Source organism: Molothrus aeneus, chromosome 3 (genome assembly GCF_037042795.1).
Source record: "Molothrus aeneus isolate 106 chromosome 3, BPBGC_Maene_1.0, whole genome shotgun sequence".
In the NCBI taxonomy this organism is placed as follows: Eukaryota; Metazoa; Chordata; class Aves; order Passeriformes; family Icteridae; genus Molothrus; species Molothrus aeneus.
The window spans coordinates 51,650,432-51,656,431 of NC_089648.1; positions in this window are offsets into that span (position 1 = coordinate 51,650,432).

Below are 6,000 nucleotides of genomic sequence, written 5' to 3' on the forward strand. Positions count from 1 at the left end.
TAAATACAAATAACTCTTCTGTGACATAACACTTATCTAGATTGTACATTAAATATGCTGAATGTCATTTATCAGTCCAAGTCACTGGGGCACATTCTGTGTCTGGCCATGTTCCTGAGTGTCCCGTCAGATGAGAGCCTCATTTGATTGCAATGTTAGAACAGCAGCACCTCTGCCATCCTCCCTACTTCCAGGACAAAAGACAGATGGAGAATATGGGTTTTGCAAAACAAGGTGAGAAAGACATGACTTGAAGTAGCTTCATTCTTCTCCAGATCTTCCCAGATCCTGGCTGGTCCCCAGGACCACTGCCAGCCAGCTCCCAGACCTCTCTACGATTCTTCTTTTCTTTGCAGTGTGAGGCATCATCAGAGGCAGAGCAAAAGTGATCAAACAAACAAATCTTCTTTTCAGAGTAGGAAACTTAACCTTTTGCAAATACTTTCTAACTCGGAAGATGGTGAAGCCAGACCCCTATCCCCCGGGCAAGGAGGAAAGTCAGGGAGCTCTAACTGGTTCTCAAGACACCAGCTGCCATCAGCTGTGTACTCTGTGCTGGAAAGGCAGACAGTGCTCCCAGCCTTAGGAAGGTCTTCCATAGCTATCACACAACACTGGATGCACAGCAACTGCAACAGACAACATCCTGGCCACTGCTCTGAGCTGATGGTAATCTGAATTATCCCAAAATGACCAAGAAAACCTGCATTTTGAGGAGGCTGGCCAGAATCTCTCTGAGTATTACCTTTATTTCCTGATAAAAATGTACTGTGTAAGGAAAAAACTAACAGGATCAATCCTAACAAATGCAGACATCCATATACACAGGTAGGCAGCATTTGTCTGCTTACATGATTCTGTCATTTCTACTTGGGGGAAAAAAAACAGGGACATCCTGGGCAGGTTTGCAGACTACATTTGCAATTCACATCAGTATTAGTTCTGAGCCATACAGTGTCTGTTTAAGGGGACTACCCTGCCCTTTTTCCATGCTGACTGTGTTGAGGTGTCTGCAGAGCAAATCGCCAGGCAATGCCTAATCTGAAGCTTCTTCATTGCAGTCTGATCCTCGGGGCTGTGGTTTTCTGAACAGACAAACACAGTCTCCTTACATTGTCTTTAAATATACTCAAGGATGGGGAAGCCCAAAAAGTCTGAGTTACAGAAGCATTCGGTAAGAATGGCATACCCTGTGAATGAGACTAGCATTTGTATTAACTCTGGAGGCTTCAGTAGCATCCTTCTACTTCCTGATTTTAAAAACAACTTGGGGAACTTCCTTTCTTGGGTTATTTTGGAACTTCTGCTTGTAGTTGTGATTGAAACCAAGACTTGTGAAGATGTGTGGTGGTGGTAAGCCCCTACTGATGACCACAGCAAACCTCCACACCCCAATATTCAGCAGCTCATGGAAGCCTTGAACACAGTTGAGGTTTCAGCTTGGGCCATTCTGTTGGAGAAAACTAGTGTACATTAAAACATAAGAATGTAGAAAATTAGCAGGCTGGATCATTCTCCTGAACCACCTAATCCAGATTTCTATCTCTAATGGCAAATTATGCTACTTGTTTCAGAAATAGTTGCAGATCTCATACCTTTATAAGAAGGTTTTTCTTCCAAGCCTCTAGTTTATTAATTTTATATACTCTTGAGAAAAGCATACAGGAATAGGCTGATTTAGTTTCTTATTTAATTAAAACTGTTTTCCTATAAAGAGTTGGAATAATAGTACACTGGTAACAATTCCAGTTTTACCAATACATCACCTTCTGTCCCTATGAGCAGAAGAGCAGAGAGTTCAAAAGAAAGATTGCTGGTAGGGAGTCAGAGCATTCTTCTGGGCACCTTCTACCCTCCAAAGTAGAATCACTCTACAAACTTTTGTGTAATCCAAGCAAGCTGTCCCACATATGCTGCCCTTTTGCATTATGTCTTGGCAGTGGGACTGTGAGCTTGCTGCCCTCGAAGGGAGAAGAGCCTTTTTGTGACAGAGCCTCTACTTTTCACACCACTTTGTTCTCTCTGCCATACCCAGAAAGATCCTTACCTTGGTTGTTCTCTGTAAAGCAGCATACAGTCATGTTAAAGAATGGGGACATTCACTAAGTGAATTAATGTGTTCTTTTATTACATTAGTCTTTTCATGCAACAAAAGCAAGATGAAAAATTCTTGAATGAGCCTACACTCAACATTCTTTGTTTAATTACCCTATTTCTCCCTCAAAGCACCTTTAAATGATACTTTTTTGTGCTGTCTGCTAACAAAGGTAGATGAAAACATTTCCATTAAAGGCACAGCCTTTCTTCTTGGCAGAAGAAAGAACAGCTGGGTTGCCATTCACTTCCCTCAGCCACTTGAGAAACAGCCAATAAAAATAAAGACTTAAAGATTTCCAATTTCCAGTAGCCCTATCAGGAAAAAAACTAAATGGGAAAAAAACCCCCACCACCAAACAAGCCCCAAATAACTAGGAAAGACTCCTTCTCTTTCTTGTGTTTCTCAGGAAAAAAAAAAAAAAAACAAAACAAACAAACAAAAAACCAAAACACAGACCTATACCATATTATCACAAAAGAGGCATTGCAAATTGATTTTAGGAATTCTGCCTTTGGGTGTCTCCTAGGGAAATTTCTCATGGGAAGTGCATCTGATACAGTAATACAATAACTGAACAATAACTGAAACTTTTTTAATTACTCTAAACAATGGAAATGAAAAACTACATCTGGGCTGGTTTTAAGAAGAAATTAATAAGAATGCATTTATGTCTTTCTGTTCTTTTTCAGTCATCTCTCTCTGATAAGTCACTTCTCAGCAGACATGAAGAGCATTGATGGGAAGCAGAAGATGCTCTTTGACCATTAGTATGACAAATACTGCAATTGAGGCTGAATCAGTAGGTGCAGCCTTTGCTATTTCCCACCCCTTCAGACTGATAAATTAATTCATCCTCTGACTAATTTAAGAAGTGTGGGCTTTACGAAGAAGTACCAACTTGTTAGAATGTAGGAGGAAAGTAAAAAGTCAGTGAAGTGCAGTGGCCTGACTGACCTGTGCACGGGCTGGATGTTTTGCCTGTGAGAAGAGAAAGGGTGTTCAGGGGTCTTTACAGTTTAAGACTGTAGCAGCAAGTCTTTCAGAAAAGCTCGTATATTTTCTTCCCCAAGAATTTGGAGCTTAGGCTTAAAATTTTAGCCAATGAAAGTTTAGTCTTCCTAAGAACCAAACCAAATTCTTTGTCTCCTGTAGAATGATCAAAGTCCCTTTCTCCAATACTGACACGAAAAGGAAAATTAGTCTGATTTGTAGTGGTGCTTTTCTAAATATGCAGCACAGCTACCTGGGCAGGAGGATGCCATCATTTTTACTACATGTATGAGCTACACAGAGTTTAGATGCATGCCTGCAGAACAGTTAGAGGAAAAAACAAAATAACTCCAAAACCCAACCAAAAAACAAAGAGCAGGTGCCAGGAACATTGTACTTCATAACATATTCTGTGCCTGCTAGGGTACAGAAAACCTTTCCTTCTGTTACTACAAAGGAGCTGTCCTGGTCCACTGGGCAAAAGCTTTGCTAAGAGTCACTAGTCAGATCGATTTACACACTAGAGTGCAACGCATCCAGCTGGCACCTGTTTACAGTGGCAGCATTTTCTGAATAATGGTCTACCATGTCCTAGATTCCTGATGCTTTTTTTTGAGAGGATAAAAAACTTTAAAACCATTGTTCTCCTCAGGGTGCCTGGTCTCCTCCATTTTCCTCTTTCCTGTGAAGCTTACAAAAAAACCCAAGAGCTGGGACCCTGAAATTAGCACTTTACCCAGCAAATGGGCTAGAGAAATGTTTATGAGATGTGGAGCAGATGAAATGCATTTAAATGTTGAACTTAATCTTTTTTGTGCTGTGGACCTCCCTAGAGTTATCCTAGCAGCCCTCCTCACACTAAGACTGTCCAGGGAAATTCCCTTTCTGCCTTTAGTGTCTTCCTGAATGATTATATTTCAAAGTTTCTTCAAATTAGAGAGATTATGTCTCTCTCATTTCCATTTGTTTCAAAGGATCTGCTCATCAGATAGCGTCTGAACCAGAGTCTGTATTACCAGTTTCTAAGTGGAGAAATTAACCAGAAAAGTAGTGCTGGAGAAGGAGGAAAGCTGCTCATGGCTGAACTCCAGTGGGGAAGAGCAGTGGATATCAATGATTTCGTCAAGGTGAACACAGATTTAATGCAAGTTGCTCTTCTGAAATGAAAGCTTGTGCCCTTCATGTATATCTAGAAACATCAGATGGCTGATTTGAAACTCATTGATGAATGCTTAAGTGCTAGATTCATTGAAAAGTTGTCAAGCACTGGAACAGGCTGCCCAAGGAGGTGGTGCAGTCCCCATTCCTGGAGGTAATTAAAAGATGTGTAGATGGGGCACTTGGGGACATGGTTTTGTGGTGGGCTTGGCAGTATCAGGTTAAGGGTTGGACTCAACGATCTTGGAGGTATTTTCCAAGCTCATTGATTCTGTGGTTCTACAAAGAGTCAATTGACTGTTTTGTTAAGGAAGAGTTACTGTGGCAGTATGTTATGGATATATAGAAAGGCTGAGTTTATGGTCTGAGGGTGGGCATGCTTGATTGACTCTGCTGTTGTTGATCTCACCATCAGCATGATTACTATTGACCTTGCTTATTACAGCACAGGGCCTGGGCTCAGCCAAATCAGAGCACCCCAGGTGACACAGGGACCAGGTTTCTGCCTGGCACAACAGGTACCTGAGGTCTGTGCAAGGAGAAGGTTCCCAGCTCTTCAAATGAAGGACCTGCTACCAGTTTCCTGGGAAATGGTTTTATAACCTAAGCATAACAGCCAGGAGAGTTGTGTCCTAAGCAGGTTCTCTGAAGTTAGGATGTGGGCAGATCCCCTGGGGGCAGTGACATGCCCATTAGCAGGTCCAGGCTGATGAGCCAGGTGCTGAGGACAAAGCTGTAGCCACTTGACTGTGCTGCTCCCCCAGCCACCTATCCACATGTGAGCCTCCAGCAGGGTCAAAGTGGGACATTTGCTGAGGAAAAATAGGTGAGGTTTGTCTCTTCACAAATGAAGGGAAGATTGAAACTGTTTTAAAAACTACTTCTGCATTATGAAAAGTTTAACTGAACATAAAATTCTTTCACTGAAAAAAATATAATTTCTTCACCTGAACGCCAGCTATTCAAAATGTGAGACAACTTCTTCCAATTTCAGGACCAAAGTTCCCAGCAGCCTGCCAAAAATAAGATTTTGAGCAGCTGTTCTTAAGAAATCAAGCTCCTTTCAAGTTTCTTCTTCAAGCCAGCTCCAAAAATATTGTTTGATTGGCTTGGTGTAGGTCAGAAGCAGAGTTGCAGATTCACCCAGCTCACTGGTGGTTGGCTCAGCACGGCTCCAAGCAGAGACTGACTTTCACTTTCAGTTTGGCTTTGAGCTCACTCGTGCAGAAGTTAAACTTTGAGAAATCCCCAAACACAAAGCCTAGCCACAGTACTACAATTAGTCAAGTGTAGGATTTTCCCATTGTCTGTTTATAACTGACTACAAGGTGTCTTGGGGTTTTTTGTTATTTCCCAAGAAACACTTTAAATGGGGGCTTTCAGGGTTTATTTTTAGATATATGAAAAAAAGAAAATGTAAGATGTAAGAAAATCTATTTTATTTTATATTTATGAGACATCATCAGTAGGGTTGCTGCTATTAGCAAATGGGAGATGGTTTCTCATTGCTGGGTTTCTGGGAAGCTGTGATCCAAGGTCACTGTGGGTCAAAACTTACAATTGTGGAAAACCTTATAACTGTGTGGCTAGCTGTTGTTAAATATTCCTGCTTGCCCAAGAAAATGAGGAATTGTCTCTCTAGATGCATCTTGGATGGGTTTTGTCCATTTAGATGCTTATTCTTTTGCCGTCCTGCAACCAGGCCTTGATTTTTGCAATGAAGCTCTGGAAGTAACACATCAGAGTCATGTTCT